Raw genomic sequence first — 25,649 nt, 5'->3', positions numbered from 1 at the left:
GAGGAGAACAAGATTTAGAAGCTGAACATGACACCAATATTCATTATTTTCATCGATAGAATTACATTCCTGCAAGGAAATACAATGGAGCTAAAAAAATACAAGTTCTCTCCACAACAACACTAATGAAAATATATCCCTAGAGGAAAATTCGACTTGGTGCTTATACAAAATGATTAGGAATTATTCCCCATGAATGGATGAAGCTTTCCCCACTAAAATCCCTTGATTAGTGGAACACATTCCTAGATTTTGTCAATCATTGGAGTTCCACAATTTGTGCCATAATTCCATAATATCTTGTTGATTTATTATTTATTATTGATCCTCCTATAGTAGGGAACAAATCCCTAAATTATCTCCTCCAAATCTTCATAATTTGCCCAATATTATCATAATATTCCACAAAATAAATAATATTAGGCACAAATATCCAATTATTCATAAACATTCCTAATGAATATATTAAAGTTAAAAATAAACTATCTAATGTAGAAAGAGAGGTTTAATGTGCTGAAGGATGGTCATAGGTCTTAAATTATTGTTTAATTTAAAGGCATGAGACTTAATTTATGTCTAATTTAGAGGCCCATCATACCCCACTGTTGAAAGTGTTACTCACCCTTTGAGCAACTTAGTGACCTCATTGTGATTCATCCATGGCCCTGGTGGCCTCTCTCTTGTGCATTAAGAATCTTGGTTGTAAGTTCTGCAAGGACAAGCCCAAAAACATATTTGTGCAAAGAAAAATCATTGTTTCTTGAGACCATTAGCTTGCTTTCTTGCCCTTATTCAAGATGATTTCTTGAATATTTTTCAGTTTAGAAAGGTCTTCCATATCCTTACCAACCTTCTGCTACCTTGTTCCACCATTTGGACACCTATAAAACCTTCAAACCACCTTTAGATGAGAACTAGGACATCATGTAGTAATTCCTGTCAAAACTACAGGAAGCCCTGTTAAAACTACATGATACCAATTTTGAGCATAAATGATAGTCTAAGGTTAGGGTAGGCCCTCAACTTGACTCCCATGCCTTTTTCCCACTTCTAGGCCTTGGAAAAAAGCTAAAAAGAGATTGAAGTCCTCTTGGAAAAAATCTTTTCATCACTGCAGTTTGAGTTTTATTTTGATGGTGAATGCCTCATTTCCTTTTGTTGCCTTCTTCTTCTCTCTTGTGGCCTAGATGGTTGCCTGATGGCCTTGGAGTTCTCTGTTTTGATTAGGTCTCTCTTAAGCTTTGCCATCTATGTTCATTTCTTCCTTCTTGTAGCAACATTCTGCCTTCCTGTAGTAGTCATTCCTCTTCTTTCAAGGTCTTCTAACTGCATGGGAATGATGAGAAACAATGAAAAGGGATTGGATGATGATGTGAGGACTCAAAGGGAGTAGTGTAGGTTTGTGAAAATGGAGAGGATGCTTTGTTTTTTTTTCAAGAATGAAATGGGATAGATGAATGATTAATAGATAGTGAATATGAAGGGGATGGAGGGCTTGGAGTGTTGTGGTGGTTGGCCTTTACAAGCATTTCTTCTTTTAACTACTGTCCTCATTCCTTGAAATCATCACCCTTCATAATTTGACTTTTCAACGTGCATGAGTGAAGGAGTGAGCTACAATTAACTGGTTGAAGGTAGCTAAGATTGCTGACCCATCCTTAGCTTATAAAACCTCATCTCTCATGCATTGGAAACAAATTTCTAACTATAATATGCTCAAGAGAATAGGTCAAGAATATTGCATACTTGTACCTACTTGATGGTTGTTGGAGAGACATGCATGCTGCTGCTAAGTTGATGTTGATGATCCTGCTGCTACTGCTAAGCTCTGGAGGAGCTTCTTTGACCTCTGGATCTCCATGCTGAAGTTGACTGTAAATCTATGGCTACTTCATCATCATATCCCCTCAATTTTTCAAAGAAACCCATCCAATTGTGCCTTGTGAATATCTCTAGTACAAGAGGGTGCTGATGAATCCTCACTATGTTGATGGGTTCCCCCTATCATTTTTCTTTGATGGATGGAGGTTCGTATAGGTCTGATACCAAATTTAAAAATTATGTGTATACAAACTAGAAGGGTTTTTTTATGTTCCTCTCACTTGGAAAAATGTGGGGAAATGTAGAGCCTAACTCCTTAACACTCTTGATGAAGCCAACCTCTATTTTTCCCTTTTAAAACTACTCATTGCCAATCCTATAGGTGTTGTTCTGTATCTTGTAGGATCTTAGGGAATCCTGTAGGTTTTTAAGATAACGACATGTTTTGTCCATATCTCCCAAACAGTAGAATGGATTGACCTTAAATTTTCTGAGCATGTTGCCATCATCATTATGCACCTCTGCATAAACAAAATTTGGTCAATGGATGCACAGATCTCGAGAAAAACTAAAAATGGCTGAAGGTGATGGAGGCCAATTTCTTGGAAACCATGCACTGGAATTTTCTGAAATTGCTTGGGCATGTTATCATCATCCATATGCATATCCCCATGAAACAAATTTTTAAATGGATGCACGAATATCGAGAAAATGCAAAAATGGATGTAGGTGATGGAGGTTGATTTCTCGAAAACTGTGCACTGGAATTTGCTGAAATTACTTGAGCATGTTACCATCATCCATATGCATCTTCCCATGAAACATCTTGGCAAATTGATGCATGGTTTTCAAGTTATGGAAAAAACAAATTTCTGCTCTATGTATTTTTGTATCTTGTAGTAAAACAAAGCATCCTGTAGTTTTTTAGGACAACAAGCAAGCTGAATGGTAGAAGCTTGAGAATGATGGGTGGATGGTGGAAATAGATGAGGGTGATGGATTGGCATGGACTTGGCCTTGTTGGAGCATTTGAGAAAAAGGCGGAGAATGTCCAAATTTGACTTCTTTTGACTAAGCTCGACCAATTTTCCTTTTGGTACCAACTTGTTCTTATTTCTTGTAGATGTTGGAGAGTACATGCATTCATCAAAGAGATACATGAAACAAAGATTTGTTTTTATTTTTTCTTTTTTTGCCTTCTAGGCCTACTAATTGCCTCAAGGAGGTTTTCAACTGGTAGGTTTGCCTAGGCGCCTCATGGATGTTTTCAATCAATGAGCCAATCTCAGGTGCCTCCAAGGAGTTTTTCACCTGAGATTTTTATTCTTTTCTCTTTTTTTCATCATTTTTTTCTTCTACCCTACCCTACTTGAAAAACAAAATCACTTTCAAGTATAAGAATACTTCCAACGGAGCCATTTGCACATCAAGATGACAGACAAAATTATGCGAAGGCTTGAAATGTATGCTTTGACATGTACCAAGATTTGAAAGATCAAATGATTTGACTTTGATGATATCAAACACATTTGAAGAAGAGGGTATTGCTGCAACTTAATGACTGTCCGGAACCATATTTCAATATAGTTGTGATGCCCCTGGTCCACTTGCTGATTTGGATAATCTTGAATTTCTTCCTCTTCCATGACCTTCAAATCTTCCTCTTTTTGCTGATTTTTCTCTTGAACACATGGAGGAATTGATGATAACCATGAGGGAGCTTTCTCAATCTCTAATTTTATTTTCTACTCTTCATCAAGTGAAACCCATGATTCTTTGATCTTCTCTTTCAAATCTTCTTTCTCTTCATGTTGGCCCTCAATGGCATCAAGAGAATCACTTTTTTGTAATAATATTCCTGAGCTACGTTGAATACCATTGAGCTCAAGAGGAGATGTTTGGAAGTGTAGTACCTCAGCATTGTAAGTGGGCTGAACTACTTCAATGTGTGGGTTTGGAAATGGTGGTACAGGTAGTTAAATGGGAGTGTATATTTGAGATGGATGTGGATGGGTTGTGTTTGTGATGGAGGTGAATGGTAGGGATACCATGGAGTTAGGTATGGAGGATATTGAGGAAAACATTGAGGATATTGTGGATGGCTTCCATAAGTTCCTTGCCAACCTTGTTGCCAAGATTGGTTTTGGGGTTGAGATGGCCAATGCTGCCAAGGAAATGGTGTGTTCCAATTACTTTGAGGTGGATGTGCATAAGCTTGAAATTGTGAATTAGGCTCTTGCATCATATCAAGCTGAATAGGCTGCCATGGTCCTCTTGGAGCTACATAACATTTCTGCATTGACAATTGACTTGCTCCATTGTCATCTTGGTAAACTTCCTTCAACCTTGGTAATGATGGACACTGTTTAAAATCATGTGATTCTGCAACAAAATATCAACATTTTCTTTTCCTTCATCTTTCATTCTTAACATTTCTACTTGTTTTGTTAGATTACTAAGAATTTATGTTTTAAAATCATCAAACAAATTTCCAAGTTTATCTTGACTTACCGATCCTGATGTTGATTTACCTACTCTTGCTTTTCCTCTTGATATGTGTTTGCATGTTTCAAAAATTTCCTCAAATGATAATTGATATACATCAATTCTACTCATGGGATTAAGGAAATCAATCCATTCATGCCTAATTGCTCTAAGTAAGAGGGTTTTTAGTGTGTCAGATCCTAAATGATGTAGTTTTCCCCTCTTAACATTGTGCATGAACCTCTCTATTAGATCCTCAAGGCTCTCATCTTCTCTTTGATTCATTCTAAAGATTTCTTTTTTAAGATCATGATCTTTATATTTTTCTAGAAATATCTTTTTCATATCATTCCATGATCTTATTGAATTAGTCCCTAAACTCATGAACCATTTAAGAGATCTATCCTTCAATGTTGCCAGAAACAATATCAGTTTTTGAGTTTTTAATAAGTAACCATAATATCTACAAACAATTTCAAATTCAAAGAGAAAGGTTTCGGATCCTCTAACCTAGACCATGAAATTTTGGAAGAAAATATGGGGGGATGTTCTTCATGTGCACACTACTATCAATATATTGAATGGGAAATCGGAGAGGATCTTCCTCATCATCTCCATCCATTTCTTCTACATTCTTTGCCATATTCTTCTTCTACCTACAAAAGTGAATGGTGATGTGGCTCTTATTGCACCACGTGATCAAATGGGGTGGGGGGGTTGGTTGGTGTTGGAGATTTTTTGTTTTTATGATTGCATGAAAACTATAATGCAATGTAGTTTTCTACTTTTGAAATGAAATATGCCTAATGCAAATATTTTTTTTGTTTTTGCAAAAAGTAAAAAGAACTTAATCAACTAGGGAAGAAAACAATGCATACTTTGACAACTCCCGAGCAACGATGCCAAAAAGTGATTAGCCTCGGTATTGCAACAAGAATGTTGTAACTCCCAAGGCTACCGACTTTAATTATCAACCCGGGGTTCGTACAAACTTAAAAGGTATCAGCACTATATGTGAAACATACAATGTGTCCTTCCTTCGCTGTCATGATGTAATGGAGTGTATGTACTGAAGTCAAATCCTAAACTAATTGCAGAAAATGAAATGTTTGAAATGGAACCTTAACCTATTCCAAGAAAGAAAGTCCAAGGAAAGAGACTGAAATCAAATGATAAAACACACCATTTTCTAACTAACTGCTAAGAGGATTTGCTTCAAAAGAATGCTAAGTTAACATGTATGCAATCCTACTGTCCTAAGCATGCAGATTCAAACCATCAAACTTTCTACTGTTGTGCATGTAAATGAATAAAATAAATATGTTTTTCTTTTTGTATTCTTTCATGTGAGAGTGTGAAAGCTAATCTCTTTTGGTGATGTGGCAGGTGGCTTGGAGATGATGGTCAATGGTCAGAAGACTTGTGATACAATTAGGGACCCTTTTCTAGCTTCCTAGAGGTGTTTTCCTCAACTCAGCCTCAAAACAAGGTTTCCTACAAGATGCTACAAGATTTCGTGAAAACCTACAGGATCCCTTGAAAACCTATAGGATACATCTGAGAGAAAAATGATGGATGTTGAAGGTGATGGAAAGCTTAGGGAAGGTGGTTGGTGGATGGAATGAGGCAAGGGAGTGCCTAGGACCACTTCAGAACTCAAAACCAAATTTGGGAGATGGATGGATTTTCTTAAAAAGCTTGGAGAAAATTCCTTGTGAAATGATGAAATTGGTGAGGGTTTAGTGAAAGAAAGTGAAGACCATGGGTGGATGAAGTTGGGATGAGGTTGCTGACTATGAAATCTCTCTGTACTCCTGAAACACCTGCACTGCATCAAACATTGACATTTACCCAAAAATCATGCAAACAAGAAGAATTTCAATTATCTAAAGGAAACATAATTTCATGAGCTAGTTGTCTACTTCATGCATGAGGAAAACTTTATAGAATGATATAAAAGTTTGATGAGATCTAATGTAAGACCGAAGATAGAAGAAATGGAATTCAAATCATACCCTTGAAAAGTAGAAAAATGATGACCTAAGTGTGGAGCAAGAGGGTTAAAATGGTCTTGATGTCATGGAGGTCAAGTAGAGGCATAATCCCAACTTCAATGATGATTTTTCTCAATTTGGGCTCAAAACAGGATTTCCTACAAGATGCTAGAGAGAATTCCTATAGGATGTACATATTTAATATAATTCATCGAATGACCAAGAAAATCAAATCCAAATTGGATGGGACAAATTTTGTTATTATCTAGGATGTCTTAGGTCCCCCTTCCAAGTGGAATCACTCAAAAAGACCTCTGTTAACCCATGCTAAAAAATAGAAAAACATTACTAGTCAAAAATCTAGAAATTTGAGAACTAGTGAGCTAGTAAATATAAAAAATGCCTAACCTAATCAAGTGAAAATGCAGTGGGATAATTTATGTTATGAACTAGATTTTTTTTGTGATCTAATTCAAATGGAATCAAATTGATTGAATTTTGTTAGCATGCTCTAAAAAATAGTATAAATTTATTGTGCTTTGCCACAAAGGAGGTCCAAAAATCTAGATTTGGGAATAAGAAGATTAATTGAAGCAGCTAAATGATTACTATGAACTTACAAAGATTTTCCAAGGATGAAATAATGCTTTTGATCCTGCAAAAAAACTTACATCAACCATTTAACTTAATCCTACAACAAGAAATCATTAATACTAAATGCAAAAATAGAAAGAAATAAAAACAAGAGATGCATGTGAATAAGCAGTGAAAATAAGGAAAGAAAATGATACAAAAGGGCTCTGAGGCTCCTTGGATGGCCAAGCCCATGGAAAATCAGAGACCTATGGAGGAGAACAATATTTAGAAGTTTAACATGACACAAATCTTCATTATTTTCATCGATAAAGTTACATCCCTGCAAGAAAATACAATGAAGCTACAAAAACACAAGTTCTCTCCATAAGAACACTAATGAAAATCTATCCCTAGAGGCAAATTCGACTTGGTACTTATAAAAAATGATTAGGAATCATTCCCCATGAATGGAGGAATCTTTCTCCACCAAAATCCCTTGATTAGTGGATCTGGTCCCTTGATTAGTGGAACACATTCTTAGATTTTCTCAATCATTGGAGTTCCACAATCTGTGACATAATTCCATAATATCTTGTTGATTTATTATTTATTATTGATCCTCTTGTAGTTATTATCTACTCCTCCAAATCTTCATAATCTTCCCAATATTCTCATAATATTCCACAAAAATAAATAATATTTTCACAGATATCCAATTATTCATAAACCTTCCTAATGAATATATTAAAGTTAAAAATAAATTATCTAATGTAGAAAGAGAGGTCTAATGTGCTAAAGGATGTTCACAGGCCTTAAATTATTGTTTAATTTAGAGGTATGAGCCTTAATTTATGTCTAATTTAGAGGCCCGTCAACTGCGATGGAATATTTGCAATAAGGAGCTCATGAAATTCATTCTCGACATTATGCCACTGTTCGATGTGTCTGCTGCATTGGTACTGAGGTATGTGAGTTTCCCATCTTCAATGGTACTAATTATGTTGTGAATTTTATTAAAGAAGTTGATTATTGCATAGAATAAATTTAAAAGGTTCCCCTCATGAGTGTTTCTTTGCAGGCAACCCCCACAAGATGGTGGGCAACCCATTGAGATCAGCTTCAAGATTGGAGAAAAATTAAAGTTGTCCTTCTTTATCGATTTCTTCCTCTGAATGAGCTCTTAGGTAAAATAGCCAATTATGATGGTCGTACTTGCCCACAAAAGAATGTTGAGAATTGTTGTTATGTATGACAGGCTGATGGCCTAGTAGTTGAAATGTTGTCACATCTATTTATCCATTCTTTTGGAAATATTCCTCAAGCTTGGTATTTGCAGGAGGAGTTGAAATGCCAAAAAATAGATTGGGATGTGTTGTCTGATCAGTTTTGAGACTTTTCCTTTTCTGATGATGATGAAAGTAAAGCACAAGACCTTTGAGCTATTAGAGGAGTATTATTTTTAGGTGTGGACACTTTAGCAAAATGCAACAGGTATGGAGACTTTGCACACCAATATCAATAAGGGTTCCATGAAGCTGTTGTTTACAGTAAAGTTAATAAATATTCGAATGGTGACCTGGAGGAGCTAAGACATTTGTCCTTTAAAGAGTCTTAAGGGGAATGGAAAATAAAAGAGGATCTTATACATGATTCTCTGCATCTACAACCTCTCAAGTTGAAGAAGATGAATATCGAGACAAAAGAGAAAGTGAAATATAATTCTATTGGGGAATATTGGGATGTTCCATCTTAGAGTTAAAGGGAATTAAAGGAGATTTGGGAGAAATGAAAATAAAACTAAAGCAATATGAGAAGGCAGTTAAAAATCGACCCTACGGATTGAATGCATGAGTCAAGGAGAAAGTGAAGAAGGAAATTGACAAAATGCTAGTTGTTTGTGTAATATTCTTGGTTGATGAAGCTGAATTGATAAGCCCCATTGTAATCCAGGATAAGAAGGATTCATAAGGAATTCAAGTGTGTGTTGATTATGCAACCTCAATAACGCTGATATGCAGGACCCATTTCCAACTCCCTTTAGCAATGAGTTTTGGATAATGTTGGGGGAAATGAGGCTTGCTCTTTTACTAATGGTTTCTCAAGGTATGACCAAGTCCACATTGTCAATGAAGATAAGAAGAAGAACAAATTCACTACTGAATGGGAGTCCTATGCTTATAATGTTATGCTGTTTGGGTTGAAGAATGAACTCGTTGTTTTCTTGCGTATTGTTATTTCTTCCTTCCGTGAATATATACATAAGTTTCTGGAACTTTATATGGATGATTGGATCATTTATAGCCTGCTCAAGAATCATCCTAGTTCAAAGTGATTTATGTTTGATAGATGCAGACAACTTCAAATATCTTTGAACTTGAAAAAATGTATTTTTGATGTGCCATTTGGAAAATTATTGGGGCATATCATCTGCAAAGAAGGAGTGTTTGTGGACCTTACCAAAGTTATGGTAATACTGAATATGCTGCCACCCACTTCAGTATGATAGTTGCATTCCTCTTCAGGACACACTAGTTATTATCGCAGATTTATAAGAAATTATTCTTTAATCCCGATGCTGCTTGAGAAGCTTCTTAATAAATCTGAATGATTTGTGTGGTATACTGAATGTGATGATGGATTTGATGCTTTGAAGGAGAAACTTGCAAGTGTACCCATCCTGGTCTACCCTAACTGGAATAAGCCATTCAATGTCCATTTTGATGCATCTGGAATTGCCTTAGGAGATATATTAACACAACCAAGTGAAGGAAACTTGGATCATCCTATTTATTTTGCATGATGAAAACTTTCAATCGCAGAGAAAAATTATACTACTGTAGAGTGAGAGGATTTAGAGTGGTATATTCTCTCCAAAAATTATGACATTATTTGCTAGGAGGTCCATTCAAGTTATTCACAGACCACTCAACATTGAAATATTTAGTTAATAATCCTGTACTTGAAGGAAGGATTTATCAGTGGTTATTGTTATTTCAGGGATTTACTTTTGAGGTGATTGTCAAGCTAGGAAGATCGAATGTGGGGCAAAACCATTTGTCCAAGTTAGATTCAAGAGAATTGGGGGCATCAATTTATGATCAGTTGTTGGCTTCTCATTTGTTTCGTATTGAAATTTTCCTTGATTACTTAGAAGATGTTGCCACTTTTCTTGCTATAGGACAATGCCCTCCTTATTATACTACTGTACAAAAGAAGCATTTGGTAGTTAGAGCAGCAGACTAGACTAGACTAGCATAATCCATGGCATTTGATGCTACAGGTTTATCCATTTTGAAATACTATAAGCAGGGAGCATCGAGGAATACAAAGTAAAGGTACCTTGTCTATGTATAGATAAGCTCAAACTATTGGGATTTACTAATGGCCTCTTCCTCTATTTGGGACATAGTTGTGGCCACATCTTTTGCGATTTCCGACAAAAGACATTTCAAAAATAAATCGAGGTGGAGGTCCTTTGTTACGTTCACTTTAAAAAGCTATGAAACTTTTACCACTCATGGACATGGCCTGAAATGTGTGTGGATATCATTATCTGAAAGTGTGTTAACAATTATACCCCTATGTAATGTCAGACCGGGAGCTGGAAAAAGTGAGGAAAGATCTAGATAAGGATTAAAACACTCCATGGGAATGAGAAACCTTGCTTACATACCATTTCACTGCAGGGCTAGTGAGGGTGCACAAAAGTAGTCTCTGTGGAACTAATTCTTCCATGATGCTATTGGATAAGAACCGTAAATGAAAAGTCATGATGTGCTTGGTGGGATCCTCTCCTTGTTTTCCTTCAAACTTAGGGATGTCAAAAGGAAATTTGGTTGGCATGGGGTTCTATTGTTGATTGTGAGAAATGGGATCATTTGTAATATTGGTTATATTTTAGAGATTTAAGGAAGCTAAAAATGGGATTTGGTTGGTATTTTCCATCGTAGAATGACTTTGAAATGTGATGTGAAATGGAATCCTTTGCAGTGAAGTATGCGTAGGACTACTTGGAGAGGTAGTATGTAGACTCCCCTAAGGGGTGGTAAAAGGGGTATCTTGAGGTTTAGGGGTCACGATCAAGGTGGCACCAAGAAAGGATGAGCCAATCAAGGTGGATGTATATTTCCTCATGCGTCGAAATGGTGAGAGACTTGGCACACCTCCCGCTAATGGGGGGATATTTTGGATGTGTCTAGAGCAACGCGTGAGTCTTAGGTCCCCTATGGTGCCATAGAAAGTGTACGTTACTTATATGTGGTGAGGGAGGAGTTTTTGGAAAACCAAATGAATCACATACATAAAACAAAGCAAAAAATAAATGGTTAGTTTTCCCTTTATTTGGCTAATATGTGAAACAATCAACATACAAGGTTTTGTTAGTTTTTTGCATTTGATAAAAATATTATAAAGAACTAAACATCCTTTCCGCTCAAATAGTAACTGGGCCTTAAGAAGTTCTACTATAGAATGTTGGGCAATGTCCTGAAAGTACTAGAGATGTTTCCAACAACCAAGAATCAACGAAGGTAAGAGACGATTATAGTGTGGGGTACTGGGGATACATCTCGAAAGAACTGGCAATGTTTCTAGTAGCCTTACCAAAATCGCCTCAAGTCTTAGGGCTCCCACACCTCAACCTATAGGGAAAGATGCCATAACTTTGGGCCACTAAGTTACTTACATCTAGTGGGAATGAGTGAATCTCAACTTATGGTTATTAGTTTTGGACCCAATACCCCCGCCATGTGTTGGGAGACAACATGAGGGTATGTGATAATATGCCACCCAAGCCTTACCCCCTTTACAAGTTTCTTCTCATATACCATATTTGTCACTGAATGATGTAGGATTTGAATCTCCATAGAAGACAAATTCTGTGTTTCCAAATGTGAAAAAACCACAACAAATTTTGTGCTACCTACCCCCGTAGTCTTGATCTAAACTATAAATTATCTTATGGCTCCTATGGGGAATTTAATGTGTTTAAGTTAAGGTTACTTTTAGAGAGCCTTTTCTGCACTCAGGGTGTGAAGATGTAAGATAAAAGAAACTAAGTACAAAGTTTACAAAAGGAGGACACCCTTTATACAAATTTTAGGTTAGCTTAGTGTGTGCAAGTGAAATTGTGAACATACAAAGTGTGAAGTGATGTGGATATGTGATGATCATTTACAACTCCCCTAATGATTATTTTTTTATGCTTGTTCCTTGAAAGAAAAGAGAGAATGTGTGGATGATGGGTCACTTAATTACCCCCTCATTACATTATGTGAGCACATAGGGAGATGGAAGCCTAATACAGTGAGAGAGATTTTAAATGCAACCATAGGTTCACCACAAAGAAACAGGGAAGCAATGTATACTCTCTTTATTTACTAACACCAGGTCCCGGTCTCGATAATAATTGAAATGAAATAAATTATTTGGTTAACAAAAAATTTGTGTGGATATAAGGCCACTTACTTTCCTCCTAATTAAGCTAAATGTGATGTGAGTTGTGAAATGAGAAAAACAATTTGAAAATATATGTGGATTAGGGCCATTTACTTTCCTCCTAGTTAAGTTAGTTTGATGAAAATTTTTTGAAGTAAAAGATAAGAAATTTCCCTACTAATACTGGTTAGAAAAGAAAATTGAAATCCAATCTGATCTAGAAAAAATTGCAAGAGTGTAGATAGATCACTAAAGGCTACCACAACACTCTCGAAAAAGGAATTACAATGAAATTTTAAACTCTCTATGTGTCTTGTGGGTTACATTTTGCATAGTTGTGAGACCCACGTGACTGTCTCTGCAAAATGGGGAGAGGCTGGATAAGAAAAAAAATCATAAATCTTTTCCAGCCACGTGCTGGTCCAAGGGAGGCTTACACAATTCCATAGAGTGTATGGGATAAAAAAAGTGGAATTATAGAGAAGAAATACCTACAAAATAACTAATTAGACTAAAAAAGAAAAGCAAGTGGAGTCACCATTTTGTATGGTGTGTTTTGTTGCCTATGAGTCCCCAAAACACCTTCCTTGTAGATGGTTGCTTCCCACAAGGATCATACCAACAAATGAGAGATGTTAGTGAGTGAAGATGGAATAACAAGAATTGACTATGATGAAAACAATTTATAAAAAAAAATAAATTAAAACTAAACTAAATAACACAAACAATGTTGTGAATCAAAACAAATCAATTGATCTGAAATGGGGCACTAAAGGCTTCTTGTCAGCTTACAAGAACCTCTCCCACTCCAAAGCTTATATATATTCCCAAGGTCTATGCTTATGATTGATAATTGCGGAATTAAAAGAGCTTGAAAGAGGTGTATTCTTATGTTTGTTTTTAGACTATTTATGTGCTTTGTGTTATTTACTTATGCTGATATTTAAATACATGTAACAATAAACAATACAACAAATAAGCAAACACAAAAGGCAACAATGTAATATAGAGTTCACCCTAATATCTTAGGCTACGTCTCCTTGAGCTCTAATCAACTTGATTAGGCTCTTTGGGATTATGGTATGAATTCTTTTACAAGTCTTTGACTCAACTCCAATGGTTTACAACTAAACCATTGGGATTAGAATACCATCTTACCCTTGGCTTTCCTTACTCTGCAGACAGATCTAGTCTTCTCTGGACTAGACTCCTTCAATTAGCGCTCTGAGCTATCTTGAGCTCTAGCTTGCACCAACTCCCTTGGAATTCTTTTACTGTCTCTGGAATTCCTTCTTCTGTCTTCAGCACACATCGGACATTAGCAATAGCTTGATCATTTGATCTCTTTGTTGTTCTCTGGCTCTGTCTACCCTCTGGCTCTCTAGCTCTCAGGCTCTCAGGCTTTGCAACTCTGCTACATTTAGCTCTCTAGTTGTGCAACTCTGCTGCACTTAGGTCTCTGAGGAATCACCCCTTTACCATCACCCCCAACCTCTGGTGGCTTCTCTGGCTTTCTCTAGAACTGTGACTCTGCTTCCAACCTCTGGTGGCTCTGCCTCTATCAGCTCTCTAAAGGGAAAACTGCTCCTTCGCTTGGCTCTCTGGCCTTTGAGGAATCCTCCGACTCTGTGGCTTCCATCCATTCCTCTGTCCCCTAATCATGAGGAATCATCCCTTTCTAGCTCTGTCTCTTCATGCTTCATACACATTCCTGTTACAGAAATTCCCACTCATAGCATGGCACAGGTGCGATGGATTGTTTCCAATGGAAATGAATCAACGGGCACAGGAAACCCGGTCGTTTGGCCTTCCTGTGCAGAAATCCCAAAAATAGCCACATAACAGAATACACAAGAAAACTGACAAAAAACACATCATGGAGCGTTTTTCTGGAACTCAAATAATATAGAATCGCCCTATAATCCTCTCGGGTCCGTCATTCTATCACATATCGCAATTGCATTGTGTATGGCCAAAAACCCAATACACAGGAAAATACAAAGAAATCCCATAAATCTGGATTTCAAATGATATGAAATCACGCTTATAAACCTATCGGGTCCACACCCTAATCGCAAATTGCAATCACATATGTCAACGACCCTTTATATTGGGGATCCATCGATCACCGATTGCCGATCGCCGATATCGGCGCATCACATATCGCTATCGGCCCCATCGCATCGACGTATCGCTATTGGCCCCCTCGCATCAGCGCTATCGCTGATCGGTGCCATCACATATCACAATCGCAATGGCCTGAGGCCTATACAACATCCCATGGATTGCTCCGATGTGATATATATATCGCCGATCATCGATCCGCTTCGTCGCTATTGCTTTATCGGCTTGCCCAGGTTCTGATATCGCACGGCAGCCTACCTCCGATGCAATACGTTGAAGATCACAATCAGGGATTATTAAGGCCCACTGCTTCACCCTTTATCATTGCGATGCGATTCCTTTAAGGAGCGCTTAAGTCCTATTTATAAGAAATTGCCTCCTTTTCTAAGGATAATGGGAAAACTTATTTTTACTATAACTTCTTCATGTGAAGTATGTTTTAGCCCATTAAAGTTGCATTAGATTTAGAATGAAGAGATCTATGCAATGAGACTATTCCCAAGAGCATCCTTTGACTTTAATTTTCCTCTGTGAGGAATATTTTTAGACTTAAAAGTCTATTACTAGATCCATTTTGGATGACGCCTTCCCACTAAAAATCTTTTGGACTCCAAAAGACTGATATACTGATCTAAATAGTAAATGAGAGTACCTTACCCTCTTCTTTTAGCCTCTATACACTTGCCTTGCATAGTGCCTCTGAACCAAAGCCTTTGAACACTCCCTTCCTAGATGTGCTTGTCCTCCTGGGAAGAACTGTCTTCCTCTTTGACTTCCTGTAGAACTCCTGCTGAGAAGGTCACAGAAGGTAGTTTGAACTTCTCTGCCTTGACCATTGATCCATGGTGGCTCAAACCAATGTGAATTTACGTCTACTTTATAAAATTTTCATTTGTACCTATTTTACATACTGTCAAAAACAACTGTTAACAACAACAGGATTACAGACAACAACTGGATGGCCTAAACTCCTGCTTCAACAAAAGAAACAGATTTTCACATCTTGTGAATTACTTCCATGTCTATACATCTGCATACAAATGATTGACTAGATAACAAGTCAACAAAACATGCCATTAAAACAATTGACCCTTCAAGTCAAGCACGTAGAAAAGGAACTTTAGGATTCTTTTTCAAAGATAAAACACTTCATCATTATCTCCATCTTGGAGACCAAATCAACTTTTTCCAAGTCAAAATTAACATTACATGCATGTTTAAAAACAAAGTAATCAACCCTTCAAGTTAATCACACATACATTTTCAAATAAAAGGAAATCATCAACATCCCTGTGTTCATGCATATCATGCTTATGCATGCATTTCACCTTTCAACTTTCACTTAAGCACACTGTACTTTCGAAGTTGAAATGAACATAACGTTGTAGCAATATGTGCTTGCTTATGGCAGTAAGTGCAATGCATGTGCATCTTCTTGACAGCGTGATTTGCCTTGTCCAATGGACCTTTGGATTTTTTCTTCCTTTCCTTTAAAAGTTTCCTGCATGTGGCCATTCTCTTCCAGCATCTAGAAACATTATGGTTATCCAAACCACAAAAGGAACATGCAATTATTTTTCCATGCTTATATGGAAATTTATTATGCTTAACATAATCAAAATGAATATAATTAGAACCATATTTATACCTTTCTTTTTCACCTTTATTACCTTCATGAGGAGGTGAATTGAATGAAGAAGTAGCTCCCTTTGGAACACCATCAACCTCTTCAATGGTTTCAAAGTTTCCACAACTCTCTAATTCAAGTGTATGCGTATGAACACCTTCTTCCTGAAAATGATGTTTCAAGCTATTGCATCCCCCATGAATACAATTGTTTCAGGGAAAACTAGTGTCGATTCAAACTACTAGTCCCACTAAGACATGTAGCTATCTTAGAAACAAACAATGAAAGCTTTTCAAAGATTCCTTTAAGTGTGATGGATGGAAGAGAAGAAAAGAGGACCAACCTAGATCTTCCGCTTTGATCCTAGCTGGATTTCTCCTTTCCTTGATAGAATTCACCACTCCTCTCCTACTTGTCCACCTGTGGAGTCAAAGTAACAACGAACTATCAAAGAATCTCTATCTAAAACATCATAAACAATGCAGAATCAGAAACACATTGACCATACAATTGCATTCATAAACAATAAGATTCACAAATACGAGATCATATGGAGGAAAACTCAAAGAACTTTATTAATAGTAATGTAAGAGAGGATTACAACCCATCTGTATGATCTAGCATCATCCTCCCAGTTATAGAAGCCCTCTTCACCTCATAAACAAGCAAATCACCCAACAATGCAATGTCTCTTCTCAACAAACCAACATCACTTCCTTACAAAATACAAAATTCTAGCCTCTGGATCTCTCATATGAGGGATCCATTTATAGATGTCTTGCAAGGGTGTGAGTTTGCTCTGGGTTTTTGATTAGTGTCATTCCACTGATAGTTGTTGGTTCCACTTGGAGATTTCATGATCTCTTACTCATCCCTGGGCAAATTCAGAAAGGCAAGTGTCACAGGAGAAGTTTCTGGAAGATTCCATGATCATCCACCTTGCAAACTGTCTCTGCCATTTGTCTATTCTTGCTCATCGCACCCCACAGAAGGCCATTTCAGTATGCATCGCACCTGGCCAGTTAGGCAGTCAATATGCATCACACCTTGCCCATGGAGCAGTCTGTATGGTCTATTTTTGGCTAGTTCTGAGTAGTTTTTCAGGTGGAACTTATGGGAATGATGTAATCAGTTGATCATGATCCTTTAGGGTGTGAAACAACACTTTTAGGGACTTAAGGAGCCCTTAGTTTATGGACATATGAGTTTGGGGTTACAGTGCCCAAATATGTCTATAACAGCTGCCCCCTAAAGCATGAGGTCGTAAATCTTCTAATGTCAGGTGAAATGCATTATTCATGAGGATCTGAGGTATTCGTACTGGAAGGTGACCTATATAAGATACAATACAATACATCATCATCATATTATTTTCATGATCTAGCTGAGGCGGGCATTCCCATGCTCAACTTTATAAATTCATTTTCATGTACATAGGACAGACAATCGTCTGCTATTGCAGACTAGTGATTCTTTGCATGAAGAGTCATATTGCCTAGCTTAGATGACTATCTGTGTAACTTCTGTGTACAATTGATGTCTTTATTTTCCTGAATATATCACAACCCGGATGGATGAAACTAGATCTGGGGTCTTTAAAACTCATCCAATATTCACCCGATGTACAAGTTGATCCATGTGAAAAGTGTAGAAATTTGAATAATTTAACACATATTCAATGGAGATTATCCTGATCATGTAATATTGCGGAATACATACACAATACATAAGCTCCTCTACGTTGATCATCAATATAGCAGCATCAATAACAATAAAACATCAAGAGCATTCATACATTAACACAGTATGTAACCCGGGAAAGCATCTCGCTAAAAACCCCAACTATATGTATATTAATGATTGAGACCATGTAACATTACAAAGTACAATGCTTATCACAAGCAATCCAGTACCAGCTCCACTTGTTACACACAATACAGCTAAGATCTGATCTCCAAATCTATTCCACTGCTTGTCTGCCTCTACTGCTCAATACCTGCTCAAGAATGAATGAGAATGGATTAACCAAACTCGTATTTACCTCCAAATAATCACTCACACTGTGTAAGACGTGATCATAGGCTGTAATACTGGGCAAATAAATGAGCAAACCCATTGGCATACTCAATCCCTTGATTGTTCAAATCCTCATGCACAACTATAGTCACAACTGATAGCAATATGATCCTCTAACACTTGTCCTTGTTGAACTAAACATGCATTGACATGCAACTGAGTTAACTGATGTATTCTATAGTTCTATTATGAGTTAATAATTAGTTTAACAACTCATCATTAGTCTATTTGCAGTTAGACTAATTACAACTAGTTTAACTAAGTCAAACTGAACACAACTCCATCAACTCCACAATCAACTCCACCAAACTCAACTGATTGAGTTCTAACTGAAGTCATGCATGCAACAACTCAACTGACTCATAAGAAAAGTGTACTTCCTTTTGACAGCTACATGGGCCACATCTGTAGCTCAAACTGAAGTGCTCCAAGAGAATAAGATCAAGTTTATAGTCCAAATATTATTATGAGACAATAATATTTGACTTTTCTATTTTGGACAGCCAGTCTAAAATTAGACTTTGATCACTCCTGCTGTGATCACTCCTACTATGGTCACTCCTATTGTGATCACTCCTGCTATGGCCACTCCTACTGTGATCATCCCTACTGTGGTCACTCCTGCTATGATCATCCCTGCTGGGATTCAAAAATAGAACTTGCACCATACTTTGCCTGTAGGCCCACTTAGTGAAGGCAACTCTTTTCACTAAGCTCCATCATCTTGTTGCAATCTCAGCACTCCCTCTCGATAAGATATGGATTATCAGCAACCCCTATCCTACCTCGGTGGTATTTGAATTTGCTCCTGGTGAGAGCCTTCGTCAGAATATCAGCATCCTGATCCTCCGTTGGAATGTATGAAAGCAACATGATCCTCCGCTGCACACAATCTCTGATATGATGGTACCTGATGTCAATATGCTTAGATCTATCATGAAATACAGGATTAGCCGAGAGTTTAATGCAACTCTGGTTATCACAGTAAATCACAATAGGATCCAAATGAGAACCGAACAAACCAACCAGGATCTTCCTCATCCATATAGCCTCGCATGCAGCCAAACTTGCTGCCATATACTTGGCCTCCTCTGAACTGAGTGCCACGAATCTCTGCTTCCCGCTGTACCAAGAAACTGCTGTCGATCCAATACTGAAGACCCCTTCTGATGTGCTCCTTCTGTCCGTTGGGCTCCCTGCCCAATCTGCATCTGTGAAGCCACATAGCTTCACCTCATCCTCCTGTCTGTACCACAAACCATATCCCGATGTGCCTCTCAAATAACACAATACAAGCTTGCCTGCCTTCCAGAAGAGCTTGGTAGGCTTAACCATATCTTGTGAAAGATGGTTAACTGCATAGCATATATCAGGTCATGTATTGACCAAATACATCAGCGACCCCACCAATTGTCGATAAACAGTGGCATCCACTTCTTCTCCCGAAGTGGCATCCTCCTTCCTCCAACCTCTAGGAAGAGGAGTATCAGCAGGCTTGCATCCATGCATGTTGAACTTCTCTAGTATCTCCTGAGCATACTTTCCCTGAGAAACAAACAGTCCACCACTGCGCTGCCATATTTCCAATCCTAGGAAATAGTGAAGGAGGCCCAAGTCCTTCATCTCAAACTCTGTAGCAAGATCCTTCTTGCATGACAGTATCAACAGCTCAACACCCGTTAGAATCAAATCATCAACATACAGTACAATGATAAGCAACCTACCCTCCACCACAATCTGGTATAGGTTAGGATCCGCCTCGCTCTTGGAAAATCCAAGTCCTATGAAATAGCTGTCTATCCGTGTGTACCAAGCACGTGGTGCTTGCTTCAACCCATACAACGCTCTCTTGAGCCTGCACACATGCGACTCGATGCTGAAGACCTCAAAGCCTTCGGGCTGCTCAATGTACACCTCCTCCTCAATGACTCCATTGAGGAACATAGTCTTCACATCCATCTGATGAATGTGCCATCCCATCTGCATTGAGAGAGCAAGAATCGTCCGTATGGAAGAATACCTTATGACAGGTGCAAAGGTCTCCTCATAATTGATCCCCTCTATCTGTGAAAAGCCTCGGGCAACAGATCTTTCCTTGTACTTCTCTACACTCTTGTCAGCTACCTGCTTAACTTTGTAGATCCATCTCGAACCCACCACTAATTTCCCTTCCGGTCTAGGAACAATCTCCCATGCACTGTTTCTGACAATAGAATCATACTCTTCCACCATGGCGTCTACCCATGCGGGATCCTCCACAGCTTCCTCGAAAGAGGATGGCTCGGTAACAACACACTTGCTCATAGAGCCATGTATCCAGTGTACCGATTAGTTGACTGTCTCTACCTGCGTTGGGCTATAGGTGGTCCTACAACTTTCTCTACATCTTGAGCTAGTCGCTCAACTTCTGTCAAGCGCTTTCGCCCTCTGATGGTTGCTGCATGAGTGGTCTCTTCCACTCCATGAACCTCGTCCTGTGGCTGATCCACGTCCTGAAGCTCATCCTTAGTAACTAATAGCTCCTCATCTGCATGTAAGTGTAGCTCCCTCTCAAGCGAACACTTCATGGCTTTCTCCTCCTGAAATTTTATATCCCGTCGCACAGTAGTTTTACCACTGTCTGGCAAATACACACGATAGTTGCGGGGCGTATCAGTGTACCCCACAAATATCCCAACCTCTGTCGTCAGCTCCAACTTCTTCCTGGCATCCTTCGTCACATGCATGTAAACATTAGCACCAAAAATCCTCAAATGAGAAAGATCAGGCTTCTTACCAGAATAAGCCTCCTCGGGTGTACTCATGCCAAGTATCCTATGAGGACAACGGTTCTGCACATAAACTTCTGTATTGCATGCTTCCGCCCACAAGTGAAGGGGTAGGCCCTGATCATGCAACATTACCTGTGCAACACCCACAATCATTCTATTCTTCCGCTCAGCTACCCCATTCTGCTGTGGGTTATGGGGAGCTATGAGCTCTCTTCGAATCCCTTCTTCCTTGCAGAAATCCTTGAACTCATCTGAGATGTATTCACCAACATTATTGCTCCTAAGAGCCTTCACCTTCTTCCCCGACTCCTTCTCGACCAGTGCTTTGAATTCACAGAACTTTGAATATGTCTCGCTCTTCTTCTGCATGAAGAAGATCCAGCACTTACGAGAGAAATCATCGACAAAAATCACATAATACCTGGGTTTTGCTGTCGAAGCAACTGAGAAAGGTCCACACATGTTTGTGTGAATTCTCTCAAGGATCATCGTGGCATGACTATCCTTCTCGTGAAAGGTGGCTTTCACAAACTTCCCCAAAGTACACCCCTTGCACTGATCTGACTGCGCAAGAGTGCCTTTAGGAAGCCCTGTAGTGATCTGCTACACTATCTTCAAGGCTCCATGGTGAAGGTGACCCAATCTCCTATGCCACAACTCGCCATCATCCCAGCTCACCAATCCTTCTTCCTTGCCTGCCATTGTTGCGCATCCATCTACATGCAACTGATAAAGGTTCCTCACTCGAACCCCTATCTTCTGGGTCTCACCAGTTGTCTTGCTGTGCAAGAAAGCCTTTCCCTCGCTGAAAACAACATCATACCCCTTGTCTTCTAACATTGCCACTGATATAATATTCTTCTTCAATCCTGGAACATGCATGACTTCCTTCAATACGAAGGGTTTACCAGACTCCCTCTCAAAGGAAATGGTACCGATACCGGTCGCACTGTATCTACCATCATCGCCCATCTCGATGTGCACTCCAAGATCTTTGTCCTCCAGATTAAAGAACAAATATCTATCTCCCGTCATGTGAAAAGACGCACCACTGTCCAAGAACCACACCGATCCCATCACACTTGAAACCAAGCATGCGATCAATGAAAAATCAAGCTCAAATTGCAAGGCTAGAGCCTCTCCTGCTGCCGATCCAACAACCTACTTGTTCTTCTTCTTCTGCGAACAATTAGTGGCATAGTGTCTGTGCTGGTGACAGTGAAAACACTTCACCTTGGACATATCCTGCTTCTTGACTTTCACACCAAAATGAGAAGCTTTCTTGCTCTTCCCTTTCTTTGCTTTGGCAGCCAAAGCACAATTCTCTTCATCAGCTCCCTTTGACGAAGATCCATCCCTGGTACTCCGCCTGATCTCCTCCTGCACAAGATCTGACCATAGTCTTTCCCATCCTGGAAATTTCTCCCGACCATTAACAGAGTCCTGATAGGAATGCCAACTCTTCAGAAGACCAAGGAGAGCCAAGCTCACCAAGTCCTCATCATTGACAGTAACCCCCACACTTCCCAGCTCATCTCGACACTGAGTGAACTTCGTGAGATACTTGGGCATACTGTCACCCTTCTCACATTTGATGTTTCTGAGTTTATCTTTGAGTGCCAACTTCCTTTGATCGCTCTTGCTTTGGAATAGATTTGTTAAAGCCTTCCACATCAGATATGGAGAAGTCTTTCCATGTAGGCTGGACATAATGTGATCCTTCACGCCCTCCAACAGAATCCTTCGACATTTTGCAGTCTTCTTTTGCCAAACTTCTGCTTCAGCAGCATCAGTGGGCTTTGGGACATCCATCTCTATGAACTCCTTCAGCCCATTATCATCCAATATTGCCTCCATCCTGTCCTTCCATGCAATGTACTTTGAGCTGCCCTCAAGAGCATACTCCAATCGCAATCCGTTGAAAGACATTGCTGCGTTGCCACCAAGAAAACACTGCTGCAAATTCGAATTTCCACCAGCTCCAACTCAACCGCCTCGGATCTAAGATTCGTGAGAACACAATATTTCTCGTACAGAGATTGACTGTATGGGCATTCACCGGATATCTCACCTTCCAAAGGAAGGATGAATCTAGAGGCTACCTAGCCTAATTACAGACTCTGCCTAAAGAAATAGAATGTAAACACTTCATGAATAGTAGATCTGATGATCAACAGCTCTGATACCATGTAGAAATTTTGAATAATTTAACACATATTCAATGGAGATTATCCTGATCATGTACTATTGCAGAATACATACACAATACATAATCTCCTCTACGTTGATCATCAATATAGCAGCATCAATAACAATAAAACATCAAGAGCATTCACACATTAACACAGTATGTAACTTAGGGAAAGCATCTCGCTAAAAAACCCAACTATCTGTATATTAATGATTGAGACCATGTAACATTACAAAGTACAATGCTTATCACAAGCAATCCAGTACTAGCTCCACCTGTTACACACAATACAGCTAATATCTGATCTCCAAATCTATTCCACTGCTTGCCTGCCTCTACTTCTCAATACCTGCTCAAGAATGAATGAGAATGGATTAACCAAACTCGTATTTACCTCCAAAGAATCACTCACACTGTATAAGACGTGAGCAGAGGTTGTAATACTAGGAAAATACATTAGCAAACTCATTGGCATACTCAATCCCTTGATTGTGCAAATCCTCATGCACAACTATAGTCACAACTGATAGCAATCTGATCCTCTAACACTTGTCCCTGTTGAATTGAACATGCACTGACATGAAACTGAGTTAACTGATGTATTCTATAGTTGTATTATGAGTTAATAATTAGTTTAACAACTCATCATTAGTCTATTTGAAGTTAGACTAATTACAACTAGTTTAACTAAGTCAAACTGAACATAACTCCATCAAATCCACAATCAACTCCACCAAACTCAATTGATTGAGTTCTAACTGAAGTCATGCATGAAACAATTCAACTAACTCATAAGAAAAGCATACTTCCTTCTGACAGCTGCATGGGTCACATCTGTAGCTCAAACTGAAGTGCTCCAAGAGAATAAGATCAAGTTTATAGTCCAAATATTATTATGAGACAATAATATTTGACTTTTCTATTTTGGACAGCCAGTCTAAAAATAGACTTTGATCACTCCTTCTGTGATCACTCCTGCTGTGGTCACTCCCACTATGATCACTCCTACTGTGGTCACTCCTGCTGTGATCATCGCTGCTGTGGTCACTCCTGCTGTGATCATCCCTGTAGGGATCCAAAAATAGAACTTGCGCCATAATTTGCCTGCAGGCCCACTTAGTGAAGGCGACTCTTTTCACTAAGCTCCATCATCTTGTTGCAATCTCAAAAAAAAGATGTTCTGAAGTCGAATATGGAAAGACATCACCCGATTACCAGCCAATGATGTAAGCTATTAACAGACGCGAGAGGAGTCACCGATAATGATGATGACCCTCAAGGTACTATAGTACAATTCACGTGGTGTGAATATATGAGCCAATGTCGAACACCACGCAAAGTCTTTCGGTCGAAGGTCATTGATGTAAACCTGTCGTCGGAAGTGAGAAACTTGCCATTGAGGCATGCAAGCTTCAAAGTACTAAAAGGGTTGTTTCTAAGTCAACTTCTTGGATAATGAGCTGATGTCAACAAGAAGTGACCTATCGTAGGAAGGCCTTGATGTATCCCACATCTACGACACAAAACAGAGCAAATGATTTTTGTGGAGGTGAAAACGATCTGATGATATAAGGTTCAGGAATGGCGGCCATGAAAAATGAAGAGTGGATGTAATGTAGTGGATGAGGCATTTGTTGGATGGTGAATTCTCTGAATGACTTCTCTTGAACATATTGGTGACACTGATATGGACTGGTAGCATTAACCCCATGGATGGCATGGCGGACCAATGGTGACGGTGAATGGAAAAACCCAACCCAACTCAATCACGGTGATGGAGTAAAAGTGTCATGTTCAAGAGAGACTTGCTACCAATAAAGTTCTTCAAGTTTTCTTCCCGTTTTTCCCCAGTCATTGCTGACCAATACCTCTTTATTTTTGACAAGCTTGAGGAGGATAACATATGCTTGGTCTATAATTTTCCCTTCAGGCAAACCTGTCGCTTTGTGTTTAGCAAGCCTAGCGTCAGTGAGACTCGTTCTTGTCTGGGTGGAAAGATAACTCGGTCCTTTCCATGTTTAGAGAGTCTGAAAATGGACTAAAAGGAGACTCCAACAATCCTTTTTCATGGCATAACCCCTTAAGTCCAAAAAAGTGTAAAATAATATGAAAGGGATGACTTTTCGATAGTTTTAATGAGCCGACAAATACAAGTGCTCGATCTTTTTGCTTAATGATCCCTCAAGTCCAAAAAGATTAAAATATATGAGAGGGATGGCGTTCCCCTTACTTTAACGAGCTGGGAAGGCCAATAGCTTGAAAATCTTTTTATATTTAACGAGTCTAAAAAGAGTTTAAAAGAGGCTCGTTTTTTAGGAACGAGTGGTATTTCTGGGTAGCAGCTGGTTCCAGGTAAGTTTGGAACTTCTCAAAACATGGCAATGTGAAGAGGGTGGCAATCAGAATCACTCATCGCAGATGTTCCTCAAAAGGGTAAACAATCAAGTGGAAGCATATGGTCGGCCAAATGAAATGGAGGTGACGGAAGGAACACAACCAAAGTACAAAAAAGTGCAGATAGAAAAGCGATCACAAAGGTTATTTACCAA

At 38.8% G+C, this 25,649-nt stretch overlaps 1 pseudogene; it reads left to right on the top strand.

Annotated features, from left to right (window-relative positions):
• Nucleotides 1–25,649, top strand: part of LOC149183411 (uncharacterized) — a 95,909-nt pseudogene that overhangs the window by 29,268 nt on the left and 40,992 nt on the right.

The sequence above is a fragment of the Pinus tabuliformis genome, chromosome 3_2 (assembly GCF_031772625.1).
Source record: "Pinus tabuliformis cultivar Carrire ecotype Pingquan chromosome 3_2, CPIR1, whole genome shotgun sequence".
Classification (NCBI taxonomy): Eukaryota; Viridiplantae; Streptophyta; class Pinopsida; order Pinales; family Pinaceae; genus Pinus; species Pinus tabuliformis.
The sequence above is the reverse complement of the archived record's forward strand: the minus strand, read 5'-3'. Positions and strand labels throughout refer to the sequence as shown.